This window comes from Pongo abelii, chromosome 9 (assembly GCF_028885655.2).
Source record: "Pongo abelii isolate AG06213 chromosome 9, NHGRI_mPonAbe1-v2.0_pri, whole genome shotgun sequence".
Lineage (NCBI taxonomy): Eukaryota > Metazoa > Chordata > Mammalia > Primates > Hominidae > Pongo > Pongo abelii.
Genome location: NC_071994.2, coordinates 90,505,683 through 90,530,581, shown reverse-complemented (window position 1 = coordinate 90,530,581; position 24,899 = coordinate 90,505,683). Strand labels below are relative to the sequence as shown.

The 24,899-nt window shown below is 35.9% G+C and overlaps 1 long non-coding RNA gene across 2 annotated transcripts in view; it reads right to left on the bottom strand.

The window, feature by feature from the left end:
* LOC134759422 (uncharacterized) overlaps positions 1–24,899 on the bottom strand; it is an 86,756-nt gene that overhangs the window by 35,788 nt on the left and 26,069 nt on the right. For both annotated transcript variants that reach the window (XR_010135521.1, XR_010135522.1), the window contains exon 2: positions 15,769–15,859. This is a non-coding gene — a long non-coding RNA (uncharacterized LOC134759422). The remainder of the gene's footprint in view (positions 1–15,768; positions 15,860–24,899) is intronic.

Sequence of the window (24,899 nt, the reverse complement as noted above, 5' to 3'; positions counted from 1 at the left end):
CATTTAATAAGCATTAATAGTTTTGTTTTTGTTTTTGTATTTTTTCATGTCTGTTTATTATAAATATTTGGGAGCTTTCCTGTTATGGGAGAAGGTAGAAAAGATCTGAAGTTAGTCTAGATTTTAGAATTGGATCCTCCACCTGTTAGTAACTTGACCTTGGCAATCCATGTAAATATTTACAGTTGCTTCATTTGTAAAATTGACATAAACATATCTTTCTAGCTAGTGGTGTATCATAGAATTAAGCAATATATGATCATATCTTTGTCATGTTTAATATGTTTTCTAGATGTTAAAACTCTTTGATAATGAAGTGCATCTTTCTGTTATGTTTAATATGTTTTCTAGATGTTAAAACTCTTTGATAATGAACGCTCTTTTTTTTTTTTTTTGAGACGGAGTCTCTCACTGTCGCCCAGGCTAGAGTGCAGTGGGGCGATCTTGGCTCACTGCAACCTCTGCCTCCTGGGTTCAAGCAATTCTCTGCCTCAGCCTCCTCAGTAGCTGGCATTACAGGTGCCCGCCACACCACGCCTGGCTAATTTTTGTATTTTTAGTAGAGACGGGGTTTCCCCATCTTGGTCAGGCTGGTCTTGAACTCCTGACCTCATGATCCATCTGCCTTGGCCTCCCAAAGTGCTGAGATTATTAGGCGGGAGCCACTGCACCTGGCCAGGTACATACTTTCATCATTTTAAAATAATGAACTTTTTTCTCAAAATGATGACAAGCTGATTCTAAGTAGTATTATAATGCATCTGTCCTGGCAAAGTCGTAAGTGGTCAATCTATCCAAATGTTATTTGCAAAGGTAATACAAATCTAGTATGCTTCTTATCTGAGAAGTGTGAGAGATGAGCCAATATAAATAAACTAATAGATCATCATTTTATGAGTTTGAAAATGTGTGTAAATCATTCCAAGCTAGAGGAAATCAGAGAAAGCTTCATGGATAAGTAACATTTGTTCTGTAAGGTAGATATATTTTCAACCAATGGAACAATATAAGAAAGACATAGGGATAGAGTAAGATGTCTTTGGTTGTTAGCAAATTCTCATTGGAACACAGTTAATGGAAGCATAGATATTCACATATGAACTAGGGTCTGAGCTGTAAGGTTAGGTCAAGAAGTTTAGATTTTTTGCAAATGATAATATAATAGCATATTTAAATAACTGAGTGACAGACTTAAATCTGAAACTTAGGGGAATTAAAATTATTCTTGCAAGAGATTTGGGGAGAGGAGAAAAACTGCGGGATTGGATAAAATTGTCAAATGCAGACTACCTACTAAAATCTACTTTTTAAATACTGTTCACTCATTCAATAAACTTATATTGAGGATCTCTTATGTTCCAGGCAAGATGTAGGTTAATTCCTTATTATCAATTTGTTTCATGTCATTTCCTAGTTTATGGGCATTATTTTAAAAATAAAAATGACTGCCCATATCTTGATTTCTAAATACCATTCTCCACAAAATGAAATGAGCACTCATTGGAGAAATGACTGGCTTATGGGCTGGAGCAGAGAAACTACAAGATGGATCTAGAACATCTTTAAGTAACAGAAAGTACAAAGAGTCTAAATAATGATAGGACTCGTCAAAGGACACAGGGGCCAGCTCTAAGCAGTTCCCTTGGGCAAACATAGAAAAATTAGAACATTGCCGGGCCCAGTGGCTCACGCTTGTAATTCCAGCACTTTGGGAGGCTGAGGCGGGTGGACCACCTGAGGTCAAGTGTAAGACCAGCCTGACCAACATGGTGAAACCTTGTCTCTACTAAAAATACAAAATTAGCCGGGCATCATGGTGGGCACCTGTAATCCCAGCTACTTGGGAGGCTGAGGCAGGAGAATCGCTTCAACCCGGAAGGTGGAGGTTGCAGTGAGCCGAGATTGCACCGTTGCACTCCAACCTGGGCAACAAGAGCCAAACTCCGTCTCGATTTAAAAAAAAAACATTAAAATAGGGATAGCAAAGGATTATAGCCCTCGAATAAAGAATTCTGAAGTTCACACTGATATAAATAAAATATGTAAATATATAAATTTAAAAAGTGGAAAGTTTTTCCTCCCAGTGGATAAGGAAATGGATAAGGAAATATAAAATTACAAAATTACAAGTTGTCAACCATCATAATAATTGATTCAGGCAAAATGTGTCAATACTTGCTAAAGCTAGTGGGTAAAATTTGAGAGAATATAGGATATTTACAAATATACAAAGTATTTCCCCACAGCAACATTATGTAAAAAGTTGAAAAAATGTAATTTTCAGTACAGAAATGTAGCAATCAAGGAATCAAAGTTAACATCACAAGTAATGTGATTAATAGATGCCGTATACCATGCTGATACACAGAAACATATGAAAAACCCAAACTGAGAGATATCTACAATTAAATGATCTATATTCTTCAAGAAAATTTCAAGATAAGCCAGTTAGGATATAGAAGGCTGAAAAATCACATCACTTTCACTCAAGCAATGAGAAAAAGTAGAAAAAAAATCTACAAATTGTAATTGTATTTGAGCCAATCAGAGAACTGAGATCACAAAGCAATCAAGGAAATGGAATCCTAAGGAGTGATGGGTTCCTGATGAGAGATGGGACACACGAAATATGTTACATTTGGTAGCACACAGAAGGAAGAGATGATCATCATAAAAACAGTTAGAAGAATACAACTGATATTTTAATAAATTTCTAAAAGCTAGATGTAGATTAGTGTGAGTTTAATATCCTGGGAGATCTAGATACATGGGAAGCCCATTCTTTCTCACTAGTTTGTTTGTTTCACTGCCCCTTGCAGAGCAGGGATACCCCACAGGCAGTGTGCCCAGAGTAGCCCTCACTAGTTTGTTTTTTGTTTTTGTTTTTGTTTTTCTGTTTTTTGTTTTTTGAGACAGAGTTTTGCTCTTGTTGCCCAGGCTGGAGTGCAATGGCACAATCTGGGCCCACTGCAACCTCCACCTCCCCGGTTCAAGCGATTCTTCTGTGTCAGCCTCCCAAGTAGCTGGGATTACAGGCATGTGCCACCGTGCTCGGCTAATTTTGTATTTTCAGTAGAGACCGAGTTTCTCCATGTTGGTCAGGCTGGTCTTGAACTCCCGACCTCAGGTGATCCACCTACCTCGGCCTCCCAAAGTGCTGGAATTACAGGCACGAGCCACTGCACCTAGCCTCACTAGTTATTTTCCATGTGCATCTGTTACGTGTTCATGAGAAAGATGGGGACGGGGACAGAGACCTGAAAGAGCTGCGTTAGTGACATGGGATGCTGGGCCTGGCTAGGTGTGTGGGTGGAGGAGGAGCACTTGGAGAAGCCCATTTTGTACTCTAGGCCCTGCATGAGTATAAGGTGGGGATTGGGTGCCACTTGGGAACAGAAAGGAATGCTGAGGCTTCTGTGGACAGGGACTAGGACAGGGACTATGTAGATTTGAGGCTGCAGCAGGAGAGCCAAGAAAATTCTGCTCCCGCCTCACTCTCAGTAACAAACATCACCAGCCTATCACTAAGGGAAGGGCAAGGGTGCAGAGAGAAACCACCAACGTGGTTTAGGAGTGCAGGCCTACAGAAACCCAACGGTGGAAAAGGAATTCTAAGAGAAAGCCTCCAGCACTCTGGGCCATGCATTAAGCATAAGATAGTGGTGGTTTGCTCTAAAGGAATTTGAAGTCTGTGGTACACAGAAGGAACCTAGCAACCAAAAAGCCCAAAACCAGCTCAGCGACAGACTAGATTTACTCAACCCTTCCCTTCAAATTGCCTGATAGAAGAAAAAACTGAAAACTTCCAGGCATAAATTTTAGTCACCTAGTCTCAGTTTTATTCATCTAGTTTTAATGTCTTCCTTTTACTAACAAAGTCTGACATTTATCTAAACATTATGGAACACATAAAGCAAGTAAAAGGACATATACTCAAGAAAGAAAAGAAATGAAGAGAAGCAGACATGGAGACACTTCAGAGGTTGACAGTAAGACAGGGAGCTTAAAATAACAATGACTAATATGCTGAAGGAATTGGGTAGTGGAAAAGGTGAATCCATGAACGAAAAAATGGGAGATATTCAGAAGGAAGGAGGAAAGTTTAAAAAGAATCAAATGAAAATGCTGAAAATAAAAACACAATATCAGAAATGAAGAATTACTTCAGCAGGCTTTTCAGCAGAATAGTCAGAGAAATGGAAAGCAGCAATAACTTGAAGATAATTAAAACACAAAGAGGAAAAAAAGAGCTAAAAGGCAAACAGAAGCATGGAAGAGTTGTGAAACCAGACAAAATCATTTAATATACACATACTTGGAATCTCAGGAGGAGAAGAAAGAATGAAGCAGAAGAAATATTTGAAGAGATAGAGGCCAAGACTTTTTCAAATATAATGAAAAATAATAAAGCAGAGTTCCTGAAGCTTCAGAGAAACCTAAGCAGCAGGACAAATTTATTTTAAAGAGATTTCAATTATATATTAAAGAGATTTAAAAATATTAAATCTGTTCTATACACCCACATTGTAAATTATATTTTAAAGGCAATTCTATTTTAAAGACATTTAAAAAACTAAAGTCTGTTATATTCACCCACATTATTACTGTGTCCAAATGTCTTTGTGTGACTATGCATGTGCATGAGTGTGTCTGTGTGTTTTCCTTCAGAAGTTCATCTGATATCATGCTCAGTTTGCCAGATCTTGCCGTAACATCTCTTTTCATGCAAATTGGCTGGCAATAATTTATCTCAGTTTTTGTCATCTGAGAAGCACATTGCTTTCTTATTTGCAAGATGTTTTCACAGGGCATCATTGTAGGTGGAGAGTTGCTGTTTCTGTGTTTGCTTTCCATATGTCAAATAAGCAACTTTATTGTCTTCTGTCTGGCCTCATTTCAGAAGCCAAGTCTGCTATTTCATATCTTTGCTTCCTGGTAGAAATTGTTTCTTTTCTCTTTGATTGACTTCAAGATTTTCCCTTTACCTTTGTTTTCTTAATCATTTGACCGTGAAGAGCTAGAGTTTTTCTTTGTATTTATCCTGAAACTCTGAAATTAGTATATCAGATAACACATCCCATTTATTTTTTGAGGCCAGCATTGTTCTAGCAGCAAAACAAGATACTCTTAAAAAAAAAGATTAATATTAATAATGTAAAAAAATGAGCAAGTCAAATCATAAATGTATTTTAAGAAAGGAAAATATATCATGAACAAATAAGGGATTACTATAGAATTCAAGGTTTGGGGCCTGGCGTAGTGGCTCACACCTATAATCCCAGCACTTTGGGAGGCTGAGGCCAGTGGATCATCTGAGGTCAGGAGTTCGAGATAAGCCTGGCCAAAATGACGAAACCCCATCTCTACTAAAAATCCAAAAATTAGCTGGGCACGGTAGTGCATCCCTGTAATCCCAGCCACTCAGGAGGCTAAGGCAGGAGAACCAGGAAGCAGAGGTTGCAGTGAGCCCAGATGGGACCACTGCACTCTAGCCAGAATGACAGAGTGAGACTCCATCTCAAAAAAGAAAAAAAAAAAAATTCAAGTTTTGTTTATTATTTGAAATCAATCAACCAGTAATTTCTATACTATTATTGGACTGAATAAGAAAAGCCATAAGATTATTTCATTAAATGCAGAAATAACAACTGACAAAATTCAACATACCTTTAAGATTAAAAAAAACTAAGTAAAGTAGATACATGGCTATATGGGTTATTTATTTATTCCTGGTGAAATTTGTTACTTTGTTCTTTTAAAGAATTTGTTCACTTAATCTGTGCAGTGAAGTTTTGACATAAAGCTGTTCAAAATATTTTCTTATATTCTGTTAAATTTAGAACAATATATAGTTATGCTTCCTCCTGCCCTTTCATTTCTGATATTAGTAAAATGTGCTATCTCTTGCTGTTAGAGATTTACCAAATGTATTGAATTTTGACAAGAAGCAGTTGTTGGTTTCACTAGTTTTTTCTATTGGCTTTCCAATTTAATTTTATTCATTTATTTTCTTGTCTATTATTTGTTTCCTTTTCTTACTTTGGGTTTAATTTGTTCTTCTTTTGTTAGTTTATTTTAGATAGCATTATTCAGGTATAATTGATATACAATCAAATGTATATGTTTAATGTATACAGTTTATGAGTTTTGACATAGCATATTCTCATGAAACCATCATCACAATCAATGTAATGCCCATATCCACCATTTCCAAAAGTTTCCTATGTCCCATTGTTTTATTGTTTGTTTGTGGGTTTCCTTTTTGTGATAAAAACACAACATAAAATTTACCCTCAACAATTTTTCAGCGCTTAATATAGTATTGTTAACTATAACTATTATTCTATAGTGCAGATCTCTAGAACTAATTCATCTTGCATAACAAAAACCTTATATCAACTGAACAACAAGTCCACAATTCCCTGTCCCCCTGCTCCCTGGTAACCACTATTCTATTACCTGTTTTTGAGTTTGACTATTTTAGATACCTCATATAAGTGAAATCATGTAGTATTTATCTTTCTGTGACTAGCTTATTTCACTTAGCGTAATGTCCTTCAAGGTCATCCATGTTGCGGCAAATGGCAGAATTTCCTTCTCTTTTAAGGCTTAATAATATTCTATTGTATGCAAAAAAATCACAATTGTTTTCTATCCATTCATCTTTCAACAGGTATTTCAGTTGCTTCCATAATTTAGCTATTGTGAGTGATGTAATAAATACAGGAGTACAAATATCCCTTAGAGATCCTTATTTCAATTCTTTAGAGTATATGCCCAGAAGTAGGATTGCTAAATTATGTGATAGTTTTATTTTCAATTTTTCGAAGAACCTCCCTACTGTGTCCCTTAGCAGCTGCGTTATTTTACTTTCTCACCAACAGTGTAAAAAGGTTCCAAGTATTATATATTCTCACCAAAATTCAACTTTTGTTTTTTTGGTGGTATGAGATGATACCTCACTTCAGTTTGATTTGTATTTCCTTGGTTGTTAGTGATGCTGAGCATCTATTCAGATAACTGCTGACCATTTATTTGTATGCCTCTATCAGAAAAAGTATCTATTCAGGTTTTTGACCATATTTTAATTAAGTCATACTTTTTTGCTATTGAGTTGTAGTAGTTCCTTAAATATTTTATATACTAACCCCTTATACATGGCTTGCAAATATTTTCTCTCATTCTGTAGGTCGCCTCTTTACTCTGTTGTTTCCTTTCTTGTACAGACAATTTTTTGTTTCATATAGTCTCACTTGTCTATTTTTGCTTTTATTTCTTGTGCTTTTGGTGTCATAGCCAGGAATCATTGTCAGGACCAATGTCATGGAGATTTCTCCCTGTGTTTTCTTTCAGGAGTTACACAGTTTCAGATCCTACCTTTAAGTCTTTACTCCATTTTTAGTTTATTTTTGTGTACAGTGTAAGATAGGAAGCCTATTTCATTCTTTTGCTTGTTGACACCCAGTTTTCCCAACACAATTTGTTAAAAATACTATTTTTTCTCCATTGTGTATTATTGGTACTCTTTCAAATATCTGTTAACCACATATGTGTCGGTTTAATTCTTGGCTCTATATTCTATTCAATTGGTCTTACATAACTCTCTGTATGTCAGTACCATAGAGTTTTAATTACTGTAGTTGTGTAATATATTTTGAAATCAGGAAGTATGATAACTCTAGCTTTATTCTTTCTACTCCAGGGTGCTTTGGCTATTCTGGGTCTTTTGTGATTCCATATGAATTTTAAAATTGTTTTTTCTATTTCTCTAACAAATGCCATTGGGATTTTGATGGCAATAGCATGAAATGTACAGATTGCTTTGGGCAGAATGGGCATTTTAACAATATTAAGTCTTCCAATCCATAAATATGGGTTGTGTTCCCATTTGTTTGTGCCTTTAATCTCTTTCATTAATACTTTGTTGTTTTCTGTGTATAAGTCTTTCACTTTCTTGGTTAAGTTTATTCCTAATTGTTTTAGTCTTTTTGATGCTATCATAAATGAGATAGTTTTCCTAATTTTCTTTTTGGATAGTTCATTGTTACTGCCTAAAAATGTTACTGAGTTTTTTAGGTTAATTCTGTATTCTGCAACTTTGCTGAATTCATTTATCAGTTTTAACAGTTTTTTGGTGGTCTTTATGATTTTCTACATATAAGATAGTATGATATTCATATTATCTCCATTATTAGTTCATTAGCTATAACTTTAAGTTTCTTAGCAGCTGTTCTGAAGATTATAATAAACATTTATGACAGTACCACAAAATTTTAGAGAAACTATATGAAAATATTCTGCTGTAAATTTCTTTCATTATATGTGAAGTACAAAAACATCATTTAAAGATTAATTATGATAAAGATACATACTATAAACCTTAGTGCTACTGTTTTTTTTTTTTTTTTTTTTACACATTAATAGTTTTATTTGTGTCCTGAGAGTGTATTCACTTTTTATTTATTTATTTATTTTTTCTTTTTTTTTTCTTTTATTATTATTATTATTATTATACTTTAGGTTTTATGGTACATGTGCGCAATGTGCAGGTAAGTTACATATGTATACATGTGCCATGCTGGTGCGCTGCACCCACCAACCCGTCATCTAGCTGTTAAGCAATAGCAACACAGGTACTGTTTAGTCCTATGAATGTTACTTAGTTTCCTCTATTTTGACAATTTTGAGACCAGCACCCCAGTCCTATTCTGCTAATATGCAATATTCTATGCATATTGTTTTGTGTTGATATTGCTATGGCTCAATTGTGCCTCTCAATACATATGTTGAAGCTCTAACTCCCAATAATGATGGTAGTTAGAGATGGAATCTTTGGCAGGTAATTAGGATTAGATTAGTTTATAAGGGTAAGGTCTTTGTGATTAGGTTATTGCCCTTATAAAAAGAGAAAGAAATCTCTCCCTTTCTCTCTCTCTCTTCATCCTCATGCACACAAACAAGTCATGAGGGCACACAGCCAGATGCTCATCACCTACAAGCCAAAAGAAGAGGCCACAGAATGAAACCTACCTTGCGAGCACCTTAATCTTGGACTTCCCACCCTACAGAACTGTAAGAAATAAATTTTTGTTGTTTAAACCACCCATCTATGATATTTTGTTATGGGAGACCAATACAGGTATTAACAGAAATCTTCTTAAACGGATGGAATTACACTTTACAGAAAATCTCTCCATGTTACATAAGGCTAAATATAGATGAATGTAAGAACCTTCCTTATGTCATTTGCCAATAACTACAGAGAATAATGTTAAGGAAGAAAATACTAGTAAATGTAAAATTAGCAAAAGATTTTTAAACATTAAAATAATAAAGAAAGCTATTTAACACAAGCATAAACCAGTGGGCTTCAAGTTTAGGGGCATGTAAATAAAATTGGCTACAGGAATTACATACAGAGTGCTCTAACACTCTGTATGGTAGTATAGAGAAAAAAAGTCCATTATTAGAATTTAATGTTGTTGATTATTTAGAAGGATAAGAATTTATATTGTATTTATGTTTCCTACAGTACTTAGCATAGCATTCTTCATATTTTAACTGCTCGTTAATATGTTAATTCTATTTAATTTTATTCCTTTTGATTACACAATTAACATTGCTTTCACCTTGTAATCTTTTTTAAAAGGCAAAACACTGTATTACAATACGAGAATATGGAACAATAAAATGAGAACACACTTAAGATAACAGACCTTGGATAGATTCCATTGTGGAGAATGTAAGCAGGTCATTTCACCTCTTTAGAGTTCTGTTTCATCTTCAGGAAAACAACAGGGTTGGCAGGGTGATCCTATAATCTCATGCATTTATTCATTAAATGACTCTGTTTTTTGAGTACCTATTTTATTACAAAGATTAAATTAGGCACATATAATAAATCTCTGGCTTCATGAAACTTTATGAAACTAGCTTTATTTAGATTTTTTTTCCTTTTTTTTTGAGAAAGGGTCTTGCTCTGTCACCCAGGCTGGACAGGCTACAATGCAGTGGTATGATCACAGCTCACTTCAGTCTCAATCTCCCAGGATCAAGCCATCCTATCGCTTCAGCCCTCCAATAGCTGGGACTACAGATGCATGCTACTATACTCAGCTATTTTTTCTGTTTTTTTTTAGACGGGGTTTCACCTTTTGCTCAGGCTGGTCTTGAACTCCTTAGCTCAAGTGATCCATCTGCCTCGGCCTCTCAAAGTGCTAGGATTGCAGGCGTGAGCCATCATTCCTGGCCAGAATTTTTAGAATTATTATTTCATCCCATTGCGTCATCAGAAACCTTAGCATCTTGCAATACAGTATATGTTGGGACAAAATGATTATGATGTATAGGATACTGTGAAGCAGAGGCTGGAAAGCTGAAAATCAAATTATCCAGATTCCCTTGAAGCTGAGATTCTGGATATGTTTATGTTTCACCAATCAGATGCACAAGAGTGAAATCTGAATTTAAATTGTTTTAAGTAGAGAGAAAGGCCAGGTGTGAGACCTCTATTTTGCTGGTGTGAGTCACAACAAAACAGAGAGGGTATGGAATTTTCTGTAGCAGCAGCTTCTCAATTCAACAGTTAGATTCCTGATTATGGTGGAAAGAGCAAAACCCTTAGAGATACAGTTCTGTTATGTGGTTTTCCAAGTGATTTTTGGAAGTTCTGCCTAAAAGTCTGTTATTTCATTTATTCCCCAAATTCTGTTGGCCATTTAGCACACATTTATAATTTATTTCTCCTAGAATTATCTACAGTAGAGTCAGTACTCTGCAACCAAACACTGACCGACAGAATCAACTAATAAAAGAGAACATATACTTGGGAATAACTGTGTAATAGTCCAAGTCAAAAGTTTCCTGGCTGATCTGAAATTATTAGTGAACTGAGAGATGTTTGCATAAGTGTTTAAGAATAATGGATTTCTTTTCAGTAGGACTTCTGAACATTTTTAAATGGTTAATTTATCTTTTAAATCACACTATACAGCATTTCCTCCAATGTATTTGACCAGGAAATTAACTGTTCATTTCAGGGGAAATCTATTATCAGCTGGAGAAACACAGTTTGTGAAACATTGGTCTCATGTATTGCCCAGCAATCTGAGCCAACAACCTTTGCTTTTGTTCCAAGTCGATTTGTTCCAAGCAATTTATTTAGACTTTTATTTTCCATACATCTTGTTGTCATGCTATAGTATTTTTCTAAATAACAATATCAATCTCCAGCCAGTTGAATACAGTGTACATTCTTTCATTATAAGTTGATGACATTATTTGCTTGAACAAACAAATTCCTTTGCAGCCTGCATAAAATAATAAAAATGAGATGTAAAGGCAAAACCAGTTTATTTCAAGAGCTGACAGAAATAAAAGGGAAGACAAATAGATTTTGTCTTTATTTTCCAGTTTTTTTGTAGATTTAAATGAGTTTAATGGGGGTAAGACTTGTAAAAGTCAGAAGGAACTCTGAATGTGTTTGAGATGAGAAGATATTTAACTACTAGAAAATCTTGGGCACTGAGATCATCCTTAGCTATACAAAATTAATGACATTATTGTGTAATGTGCTAAGTACTATCATTTTCTAGAGTAAAGAGAGGAGTAATTTTAGCCTACAATGGTAAGGAAAGTAATTGCAGAAGATGCAATGTTAAAGTTCCAGTAGGCTTATTACAGCTAGAGTTGACTAGGGTAGAATAGAATGTAAACAAGATGATTGAGGGTGGGTCAGTGTGATTGCAGACCTGGATATAATTTCTACAGATCTAATGAATTCTGAAAAGCATAATCAAGTCTCACTACTTGACTATGTATCATAATGTAAATCAAATGCTTAGAAAAGGGAAATAATATCTGTGTCAGTATTATGATTAATTATCAGGAATAAACTTAGATGATATTGTTACAATTACAAAATTATAAAATGTGAGAATTAAAATGAATTTTTGAAACTATGTTATTCAAATCCTATACCCATCTTTCCACCTAAAATTTAATTCGGTACAAAAGAAGAGGGGAAAAAATGGTAGCTATATTAGACTAAGTTGGCCACAATAAAAAAGTTAAAAAAAGATAGGCTAAAAAATACTCAAAGAAATAATGGCTAAAAATGTCCCAAATGTGGCAAAAGACACAAACCTACATATTTAAAAGCTGAACAAACCCCAAAGATGAACATTGTATAATAGAGGCTGTTGATGTCCTGCCAATATTCTTTTTGCTACTCACTGCCCTGACCCCTCCAGTTGTTGGAAGTAGTAGTGTTGTCTACCACCCACAGTTTCTCCCTTCTGTAAAGAACTGTCCTTGGTCAATGGCAGCCTCGTGGCTCAGGAGGTCAGCTAACCTCACTGTCTGTCCATCCCTTGGACCTTGGCAAAAAAAAAAACCCCAAAAAAAAATGACTGATGCAGGAGTACCAAAGGCCACTGCCTTACTCCAAGGGGATATTTACACCGTAGTAGACTTTTCTCCAGAGATTCTGTGAAATTAGAATGAAGCTAGTCTCAATCTGAGACAATATTTTGTTAGCTTTTTTCCCACGCCCATCTTGCTATCTTTACTCACCTCCTCATAAGAATATGGAGAATAGCTAGAATTGTATTAATGAAGCAGTAGGATGCTAACTACAATAGTCAGGGAAGCCCTCCTGGGGATAAAATGCTTAGGCTTCCATATGAATGAAAAGGAACTAGCAGGAGCAAGTTCTGTTTCTGTTCAAGAAAAAAACAGTGTTGTTGAAAAACAGTGAGTAAGAGGAAAAGTGAAAGAAGTTATGATCAGAGAGGTGGTCAGAAGCCATGTAGACTGTGGCAGGAAATATATATATATAGTATATAAAATATATGTCTGTGTATATATGTGTATATATATATGTGTATGTGTATTATATGTGTGTGTATATATATACATATACACACACATATATATAATACATATATACATATACACACACACATATATACAATACACACACACATATATATAAATATTTAAAAGTACATTGGCTGCTCTGTGAGGATGGAGTTTAGAAAAGCAGGAGTTGAGGCACAAAGACCAGTTAGGATGCTAATAGGATAACCCAAATGGCTTGGATGCACATAGACATGCTGCAAAAGGAAAGAATCAGGATATACTTGGGAGGTACAAATGATGTCACTCGCTGCTGCATTGGGCATGGGGAGTGAGCAGAAGAAAGCAATCGAAAACAACTCCTAAGTTTTTGGCTGAGCAACTGAGCACATAATGGTACCTTTTACTGAGAGGAGGGAGTTTATGGGAGAAATAGATTTGCTGAAGTTGGATGAGAGTTAACAGTTCTTTTTTGGAAATGATAAATTTGAAATGCCTATTGATATTCAAAGTGAAAATGTCATGAATTTAGTTGTGTATGCAAGGCTGGAGCTCACAAAAGATGTCCAGATGGAAATTTGGAAGACATCAGCATACAAGTAGTACTTAAAACCCTATTACTGGAGGATATTTTCTTTTTATATATATATATATATATTTTATTATTATTATTATTATACTTTAGGTTTTATGGTACATGTGCGCAATGTGCAGGTAAGTTACATATGTATACATGTGCCATGCTGGTGCGCTGCACCCACCAACTCGTCATCTAGCATTAGGTATATCTACTGGAGGATATTTTCTATAGGAAAAAATGTAAGAAGGCAACAGAAAGAAATCTGAGACTCAACCCTAAAGTACATCAACAATTAGAGGTTGAATAGGATAATTTAAGGCAGAAAAGGAGACAGAATGAGGTCTCAGTGAGGCAGAAAAAGAAATGTGTGGTGTTAAGGAAGGCAGAATAAATAAATGTTTCAAGAAAGCAGGAGTGACTGCTGGTCAAGAGTTCTTAATAGGCTAAGTCAATGGCAGAGAAGTAACTGCTCTACTTGTTTTCTTGGCTAGAGCTGATTGAGGGTAGCAGCGGGAACAAAGACCAGGGTAGGAGTATGTTGAGGAGGGAGTGAGGTGGGTGGCGGGTGGCGGAGAGACAGGGAGTCAAAGAGGTTTATTTGTGCTTCTTTTTATGTAACTACTAGAGAGTCTAAATGATAAAGCAAATAATTTAATAAAGAGTAAAATAGCTGATGAGAGAGACAGAAACACACGAAGATTAGAGGATTTGTGAAAATATAAAAGAATGGAATCAAGAGCTAAAGAAGAGAAGGGGCCTTCAAAGAAATAGCATCTCATCTCCCATAACAAAAGGAAAATAATAATAATTTCTAAATTATCCTTGCTAGTATGTAAAATTACCATGCATTTTTGTATACTGGACTTATCAATCTTTTTTATTTTTATGTTTCAGTTTGAATAATTCCTATGGACATCTTCCAGTTTACTTTTTTTTTCAGCTGCATTCAGTCTGATTATAAATATTCAATATTATTTACCTTATCTTTTTTTTAATTTCTAGCAATTCCACTTGATTATATTTATTGTTTCGATCTCTATGAGGAAATTCATCTCTTTATGCATGTCATTCTCCTTTTTCTTTAGGTCCTTTATTATATTAATCATAGTTATTTAAATGTTCCAGTCGGAGAGTTTCAGCTATAGTTTCAGCTATCAGACTCAACTCTGAATCTGATTTTTCTTGCTTCTTCTTTTTTTGTTTGTTTGTTTGTTTGTTTTTTGAGATGGAGTCTCACTCTGTCACCCAGGCTGGAGTGCAGTGGTGCAATCTCGGCTTACTGCAAGCTCCGCCTCCCAGGTTCACACCATTCTCCTGCCTCAGCCTCCCGAGTAGCTGGGACTACAGGCACCTGCCACCACGCCCGGCTAATTTTTTGTATTTTTCAGTAGAGACAGGGTTTCACCATGTTAGCCAGGATGGTGTTAATCTCCTGACCTCATGATCCGCCCACCTTGGCCTCTGACAGTGCTGGGATTCTTGCTTCTTATTCTTGACAATAGGGTCATTCTTTCTTGCTTTTGTGGGTACAGAACATAATTGTTACTAAATATTGGTAATTGTATGTGGAAAAACAATAGATACAAAAGTAAATAGTATTTACGCTTGGAAATGTATCCTCTACTTCTGAGTTGAGTCAATCTAGTTAATATTTAGACTAGATTTGGTAATTGTTTTTGCTATTGTTACCTGAAGTGTACCACACACTTCCAATTCCTCCAGTGATGGGATATGTACATTGTGCTTAGAGTGGTTCCTTGGGTACCAGAACACTTTTTTCAGTATTCCTGATCCATCCCCTGCTTTCAGCCATTCTCTACCACAGAGAGAATCTCTTACCACCCTTTGTCCTGGTCCCAGTTGGTAGAATATTATTGCTGGTTACTCAGTTTGAAGCTCTTGGAGAGAAGATGAGATTCTTGGCTCTAATGACCCAGTCTCAGTCTTAGGCAGATCCTATACACCCAGGCCTTGAAGCTTTGGCTTCTTAGCATTCCTGCTCCCCTTTTCCCCCTGAATCTTGCCCATACTCCAGTTGTAGCAGACCTCTGCTTTGTATCAGTCCAGGAACCTGGGCCCAAAAGTTTTCTTTCAAATTTCCAAGAGGTAGAGATATTTTAATTCTATCCTTCTCCCAGAAGGAATGGGTCTTTTTCTGGATCCTGGAGAAAGAAGGTTTTCCTACCTTTTATGTTATCACTTTCATATAAGCAGAGGACCTTTTTCTGGCCCTTGATGTTGGAGGGGTTGTTGCCTCTTTCTCAGTGGCTTAGTAATTTGTTTTATTTGAGACATGAATCCAGAGAAGTGAGTAGTAATTTCCAAATTACCCCAGTGGCAATCAGTCACTATCTGCTCATCTGCACACTGGTGCCACCAAGGGTCCTGCATCCAGTCTTCTGCATGAACACCTCTGGAAGCCTGTGGAAAAGAACATGTGAGTTAGGGTCAACTCCTTTTGTGTTTAGGTTCTCACGGTCATGAATAAGCTATCCTACACATTGCTTTAAAGAATTTGGTAACATTGTAACTGATTTTTAACATTGTACCTGCTTTTAGGACAGCAATATTTTTTCCTCTTACGTTCTGTCAGAAATGAAATAGTTCTTTTGTCCCATCCCTTCTGCGAGTAGTATGCCATTCATTGGAATTCAGTTGGTTTGCCTTGCAATGTCAGCTCTCTTATGATTTCAAAAAAAAATTTTATGATTTTGTAGATTGTCTAACTTTTTCTCATTGTTAAGAAGGGAAAGACATTCTCTTGTCACACTCTATATCTGAAGAAGAAATGGACATCCTCATCTATGAATTTTAGCATCAGTTGGTAATTCTTGCCTGAAAATCATTATTATTGAGGTCACACATTTTTCTAATTTCATTATCATTTCCATATTTATTAACTGACATTCAAAAGCTTGTGCTTTGAAAAAATACAGGTGAAAAAGGACTGTGGGAGTATCCATGAGTAATAAGGGTACCCCACACTACATTTCCTGAATTGTATGAACTATGAAATATTTTCCAGAAAATTCTAGTAACTTTTCTTAATTCTGCCTCTCCATCAACATATAATTAAATTCCATAATCATTATTTCAGGGTTTACTAACTGCCTAACATTGAATTATGGACCATGCTAAGATTTATCGATACAAAAGAAAATGATCTATTATCTGTTCTCAAAAATAGTTAACCTTTACTCAACACTTACCATGTCTCAGGAACTCTTCTAAATGATTAATAAGTATTGCTTTACTTAATCCTCACAACAATCCTATGTGTTGTGTACTTTTTTCATTTATAGTACATTTAACCACAGTAGAGATTCATACAAATTAGGTAGTCTGTGAGAGACAAAGTAGAGATACAAACCCAGGCAATCTGATTCTAGAACCAATGCTACTATGCTCCTCTGCCTCTAAGTGTGGTGGAGTAAAATGGGCTTGAGATCTCTTGTTAGTCAGATCTGGGTTCTAATCTTGGGAACAGCGCTTACTATACGTGTGGCATATGGTCAGTTTCTGTTCATCTCTCTTTAGTTTGTTTTTTTAAATCTGAAAAATGGGGAAAATAATACCAATGTCCTCAAGCTAGTCTAACAATTAAAGAAGAGTACAGAATGCTAAAGAAAATCCAGTACTTTGTCTGACATAGTAACTCAATCCTTAGTTTTCGTTTATTTCCTTTTTCACGAAGGCTCTCAATCTGGTGCAAATAAAACATGTTTCAGTGTGGCAGTGCTATGCCAAGAGATGTACAAAGTACTCTCCTAATGCAGAATAATTAGTTATTCTCAACTGGAGAGGAGGCTAGAGAGAGGTTCACAGGGCAAATGAGCCTGCAGTGTCATAAAATGCATGGCATAACCTGTGTACTTGAAAAGGAATGATAGTAATCACAATTTAATGCCAACTTCCTTTTAATCTTCTGAAAATACTCCACTCACATTAGCAGATGTAGCTACTACACGAGTCTTCAAGATAATTTTTAAAAGCACTAGACCTTTGGAGGAGAAATATTTTTTCCACAAACTTGTGGGTTCTGACTCTGGACTTTGCTCTCTGCTGTCTATAGTAACACTGAGAAGACTTTTTTTCACGTCCAATTGTGTAGTCTTAAGAAACTAATGGATGGCATTCATGTCCCCTTGAGGTCATTTTTTTTTTTTTTTAGTCTTACAAAACATCTCCAGGTTTCTAAACTAATCTTCCTATTCTGCAAAGTTTTTTTTATTCTAGAGACATTCACTGTCATTCTAGGCTATAAGAAAGGTGTTGGAGATGTAGTAGTGAGAGTTACTAAATTCCCTGCTCTGAAGGCATGTACAGCTAGAGAGAAGACAGACAAGAGAAGAGATGTTTTCTCAGGGTGCTATGGATTACAGACTCTTATTCCTCCAAGCCTCCATCTCTAGAAAAACACCAGTAAAATATGAGCAACCCTCACATTTCAGTCACATTTGACAATGTGCATAAAATTCTTGGAAAATAAAAAAGAACAGAGCAACATTACAGTGAAATTATATCTCCTTTATCTGGCACTGAGATTATTCTTGCCTCTGGTTTAGAAAAAGCTGCAGAATCAGAAAAGCAAATGTGCCTAATCCTGCAGAGAAAAAGAAGAACTTGGAGGCAGGAGAGAGCAAAGCTAGCTGGTTCAGAGTCAGTTTCGATGAGCATATAAACCACTTGATGCAATCTGAACCTGAGACTAACATATTTCCTGTTCTCATGATCAAGTGAAGTTTCCTCTCTTGAGAAAATTTCTTTTTTATGTATTCTTATGATTCAGCTGACTGAATCCTTAAGGAATCAATATTAATCAATTGGGTTCTTTAACCAGTAGCCCGTAGCTGTCAGTGTAATTTGAAGAGTTCAATAGAATTACTTCAATCATTTTTGCTCCATCCACGTTATGTTCATTCATTCTCTTTCTCTCTCTCTCTCTCTTTCTTTCTTTCTTTTTTTTTCACAGAGTCTTGCTCTGTCACCCAGGCTGGAGGGCAGTGGCACAATCTTGGCTCACTGCAACCTCTGCTTCCCAGGTTCAAGCGATTCTCCTGCCTCAGCCTCCCAAGTAGCTGGGATGACAGGTTTGTGCCCCCATACCTGGCTAATGTTTTGTATTTTTAGTAGAGATGGGTTTTCATCATGTTGGCCAGGTGGGTCTTGAACTCCTGACCTCAAGTGATCTATCAGCCTCAGCCTTTCAAAGTCCTGAGATTACAGGCATAAGCCACCATGCCTGGCCCATTCACATTATTTTCATTTTGAATTTTTTTATTTTACTGTACTTAAAGAGAGATGAAAACACCTTGGCAGAGAATTTCCTATGACAGGTTGTGGTAGAGTTGGGGGAGAAATTCTTCCCCATTTTAAAAATTCTACACACTCTACATCCTTTCCACGTAAAAAAGGGGCCACTGATACATGGTCAATAGTTTTCCTGTTTTGCACACTTACGACCAAAAGCCCACATTTATAAGATGCCCAGCTAAGGTTAGCAGTTCATTCTGTGACCATAGATTAGGATTTTTTCTCAAAGTACAGCAAAGGAACATCTGCAAACACCAAACTTTGAAAACACTAAGTCCTTACTCTCCAAGATCATTATTAACCAACCCAGGGCCCTGGACAACATAGCTATCTTATCCCAAAGGTTTGAAATTAAGAGAGATGTGAGTCCCTCAATTTGTCCAAAGAAAAATAAAGTTTCATGTCAGAAGGAAGATGTACTGATGCTTTAAGGGGAAGATAATGATAGAGCGAACTCTTTAAATATTTCTTTTTAAGTAGACTCAGGAGAAAGAGATTGATCCCATTACCCAGAGACATACATGCTTCTCTCAGCCTCAGAGCTAAAGGAGGAGACTGTACTTGTTCTTCTGAATTATGCTAACCTTGCATAAGAAAATAGTGTCACGGCTTCCACAAACCATAGATTTCTGAAGGTACTCAGAGGGAGAGAGCTAGGTTAATTTTAGAATTTTTATTTAAAAACTAATAGAAGTAAATGTCTTTGTTATAATATGTGTGGGGGGGAAGGGGTGGTAGTAGGGAAACACTGAAGTACTAGGCTACAAGGTCTGTGCTCTTGATTTCCAACTGTGGTTGCCAGAATTGTGTTGATTTTCTCACGCTTCCTTGTTTGCAAAGTTTGCAACCTTACATGCTACACATGGTATTAACACCACACTCTAACCAACTGAGCTAACTGGCCTCCAACAATACATGTGATAAATGCACATTCAACTTCTAACTAAACAAACGTTTGACTGAATAGTTTTGCTTTTTAAACTCTGTAGACATTTGATGCCCCCTCTTAGTTACTTCACCAGTGTCATACATGACTCATTAAAAGCCATTTTTATTCAATACAAATATATTAAATATGTACTTGGTACAGGGATTGTGCTAGACCTCTTTTTGAGAAGGGGGTATAGAGATAAATCAAATATGAATTGCATACATATATATAGATAGTGAGATAGATGGAGATAAAGTGATGTGGAAATGATGGACAGGAAAGTGTCATTGTTGCCAGGTGAGTTGGATAAGAGAGAACCTCAGGATTAGAATTGGCTCTGGAAGGATGGGTAGAATTTAAACCTGAGAGATGGAACATTGCAACCAGAAAGAAGAGTCTGAGTAGGAACATGGTCCATGGGGATCAGGCATAGGTTTGAAGGGAAATATTGAAAATAGGTTTCAGGTCCAGAAATACTGAGCAAAAGGCCTGGATTTACCTACCACCGAGAATTACAGTTATACTCATTATTGAACAACTTGGCTCTATAAAACATGCTGACTACTTTCCTGAGTTCAGTTCTCTTTGTCTGAAATTCTTTCCCATCTTCCCACCTCCATCACTATCCCTGGTCACTTTTTTCTACTTAATTTTTGCCCATTATTTGGATATCGGCCTAAATATTACTTCCTCAAGGAGATTTCTTTAACCCATCTGATGAAGTCAGAGCTTTTTAAAATAATTATTCACAATGCCCTATGATTTTCCTGCAGAGCAGATATGAAATTTTAATTACATAATCTTGTGTTTAATTATTATTTTCCCTGCTAGATGATAAGCTTCAGGAAGGCAGAAATAATTTTCATCTTATTTAATTCTATATCCTCAGTGTCTAGCAAACTATCTGGTTTATAATGGGTGTTCAAATAAGTATTTCTGGAACAAATGACAAACTAAATGAAGATATAAAGAGAATTAGCAGTATGATATGCTAAAAGTAGGGAAGATAAAGACTTTAGGGTTCCCAAAAGCTAGGGGTGAGCAATATGACAGTACTGTTTTCAATCAGGGTTTAGCTGACAGAGAAGTCTTTAAAGTATGTGCTATGCCAAGTCTTCTAATATACATTTGAGGTGGCACCACTAATATAAACGACAAAATAATAGCTCCATATATCAAGGGCTTATTGGACGTCAGGTTGCCAGGTTATACATGCATTACTTCATGCAGAGATGAATAAGACATGAGACCAGCAATTCATCATTAATTGGGGAAAATGATAATGAGTAATGCAAATAATTAACTTTAATTTAATGTGTAAACATCGTCTCTAAGATAGAAGTAATTACTGAGACTTTCAGAAAACAGAGGGCATGGGAGAAATTAATTTGGCCTATGGGAATCAAGGATGGATTCAAAGAGGTAACATTAAGCTAGGCCTTGAGTACAGCAGGTAGATAAGGACAGAGTGGTGTAAAGGTATTAGTGAGAAAACTGTGTGAAAAAAGACATGAAAGTTTAAAAGTGCTTGTCAAAGTTCAGGAAAGAATGAGTAACATGTTGTGAGAGGAAAGTGAATGGGAAGTAGTGTAAAATAAAGGTGGAAAAAGTAAACTGGGGCCAGATTGTGAAGGTCTTGGCATAAGAAGCTAAGGAGTTTGGACATGACAGCATTCTGAAAACAGTGTGGAGACTTCTAAAGCTTTTTTTTTTTTTTTTTTTTTTAAGTAACAGAAAGACAAAGTGAGATCAAATTTATAGTTTAGAAAGATGCTTCCTTTGGTCCAAGACCTGAGGAAAGCTTAAAAGAGATCCCTATCAGCAAAAGGCTGCACTTGGTTAGCAACTCCTGTGGGTCTCCGAACGGAATGAATACCATGTTATCTTGGCATCGAAAGGCAGCTGATTCTCTGCACCTATCATTCACCCACACTTCCGCACAAACATTGCAACTACCCTTAGCAACGCCATTCCAAATTGAGATTAAATGTACAGTCATGTATCCTCTCCCTTTCTTATGCTGGTGTAGTCAATATTCTAATGTTCACAATTGTTTATGAAATATTTTGTCTATTTTTCCTATAAAATTGTAAAATCTTAAAAGATAGAATACAAGTTTTGCATAATTTGAATCCTGGCTAAGTTCCAGTGAGTGTAAAATAAGAAATTAACATATTTACATAGATTTTTTAATTTCAAGAAGAAAATACGCTTTTAGAATATACAAGCAACACTTCAGTGTATAAACCCACCCTCCAGTGAAAACCACCATGGCACTTTGTTTTATATATTATCATATATCTTTATGAATAGACAAATACACATGCACCAACTTTTTATTTTTCCCTTTGGAAAATGGATTTACCATACTATGTATATTTTTGACTATATAATTATTTTTTCACTTAGACTGTCATGGACAGCTTTTCAAATCAGTATTGGAAGATCTAATATATACTTTTAAAAATAGCTGTACAAAATGGCATAGTATGAAGATATGACAATTTATTTAACTTTTTTATTAATGATTATTTAAGGTATTTAATTGGTTTCTAATTATTAATTCTCACAAATTATGCTGACATTATTATTTGAGTTCTTGAACACTTTCAAGCATTAATTATTGTACTACAGGTTACCAATGTCAGTACTGCTAAATCGAAATATGCACGCTTTTTCAATACATTTTTTCAAATTATTTTCTAAAAGGGGTATATAAGTTTATACCACTATAAAAGGTTTATTGAACTGCCTATTTTCTCAAACCAGTGCTGTTCAACACAGAAGCCACCAGCCATATGTAGCTACTTAAATTTAAATTTTAAAAAATTAAAAATTCAATTTTTAGTAACATTGGCAATATTTATTTATTTATTTCCATATACGATCTCACCCTGTCACCCAGGCTCTGGAGTGACGTGGCATGATCATGGCTCACTGCAGCCTCGAACTCCTAGGCTCAAGGGATCCTCTGACCTCGCTTTCAGTGTAACTGGAGCTACAGGTGCCTGCTGCCACACCTAGCTAATTTTTTTGTTTGTTTGTTTGTTTTTTAGAGATAAGGTCACTGTGTTGCCCAGGCTGGTCTCACACTCCTGACCTTAAGCAGTCCTCCCACCTGGGCCTCCCAAAATGCTGGGATTACAGTTGTGAGCCACCACACTTAGCTGGCAATATTTTAACTGACCAATAGCTACATGTAGTTTTTGGTCACCATAATGAACACCACAGATACAGAAAGTTCCATCATCACAGAAGGTTCTATTGGACAGTGCTACCTCAAATTATGGTTAACACTGGGTGTTATGAATCTTTATGAATCTTTTACATTTTGGGCAATATAATTTTTTTCTTTTTTTTTCTTTTTTTTTTTTTTTTAGAGACAGAGTCTTGCTATGTTTCTTAGGCTGGCTTCAAACTCCTGAGCTCAAGTGATCCTCCCACCTCAGCCTCCCAAATAACTGGGACTACAGGATCCAACACTGCAGCAGCAATATGATACATTTATCAAGGCCTCATTTTAATTTTGGTTCTTATTCAAACTGTAAGCATTCTTAAAGTGTTTATTGATTATTTCTATTTCTTCTCATGTTAAGTGGCTGTTCATATTCTTTCTTCATGTTTCATAGGATTGCTTGACATTTATTATTAATATGCAAGACAAATATTTATCAATTGACTCAATGTATCTATGATGTAGCAGAGCAAAACACGATTTAAATAACATTACTGTGACATTATTTAACCCATAAAAAGGGTTTGAACATATAATAAGCAATTGCTTGCAAAGAAATGCCTCATAATAAATTATAAATTATGTATCTTTTCATCAAAATAATTTTCCAAATATTGTAGATTGTCAACACTTGATTAATACATTTGAGATTATTAATTGAAACCAATAAAACTGCTTTTCTTGATAAAGAATTAAATACATCTAATTCATCTTAAATAAGCCCAACTTTATTCCCGGTTTTCCTTACCTAGGAAGGCTTTAGTGAATTGAGAGACAGACTGCATTAGGTCCTACCATGTTTGAAAAAGTGCATTACAATAAAGATGAGATTGTAAAGCCCTCTCCTCCAAAACATAAAAAAGGGTACCTCTGTATGCTGTAGATGTAAAAATGTAGAAGAAATCAAAATGTAAATGAGGTTTTTCATGCTTTTAGTTTTAATGATTATAATTTAGTGCTAAGAATTTACTAGCAGCTGGCTGGAAGACAGAAACAATAGCAATTTCAATGTTTCTATAGCACGTTATAATTCCCCACAAATTTTCACACAAATCACTCTTTGAACAAAAATAAATGAACAACAACAATGAAGTTGGGAGAAAGCTTGAAAACGCAGAGTTGGAAGGTTAAAGGTTTAGGTTACAGGAGTCAGAAAAGCTTTTTTTGGAGTCTTAGAAGCTTTCTTGGTACTGGCCAAAGCTTTTCTTGGTACTGGCCAAAGTCAATGTACCACAAAAGGGAGGTTTGCTCAGATTGGCCCTGATGGTGCACAACAGAGGCATTGTCACCCAGGATGTCACTTGGCAGCTTGGAAAGTAATGGGGTCTGAAGGCTAGAAATAGACCCCGAGAACTGGGCACAGCCCAAGGAAATCGGGGGAAATGAGAAATGAGTTAATGTCTGAGAGTAATTCCAAATATGGGGATTGGAAAGAATGGACCACATAACCCAAGATGGAAGATATAAAGGTTTTTTGACGTGTAAAATAATGACGATGATGATGATGATGATGATGATGAATGATGGTGATAGCCACCTATGCTAAGTAACTGTATTTAATCTTCACAATGATTTTTTTTTTTGAAAAACCTAATGTTCGCTTTGACAAAACTGGCTCAGAGGTGTAATAAGTTGCCAAAGCCTAATCACAAGCAGATCCATGAGTCTAACTCAAATCTTTTAACCTAAAATTTTATGCCCACAACCTCTCCTATCTCTGGGGAAGTGAAATAGCCTGAGGATCTGTCTCTATCTTTAGGCGCAACTGAAATGAGTGACAAGACTGTTCTTTAATAAATGAATGTGTATAGGTTGAACTCCAAGATTCCAGACATTGCCCGGAAGCAGTTTTGAACTCTCTTTGGTGGATTGTGTTTGTGTAAGGAACAGAAGCTTCTCTTTAGGGGTGATCTTATCACTACACAACGTCAAAGACAAGTGTATTTTCAGCCTCTGCATTAAACTCACCTTGCCACCTCTTT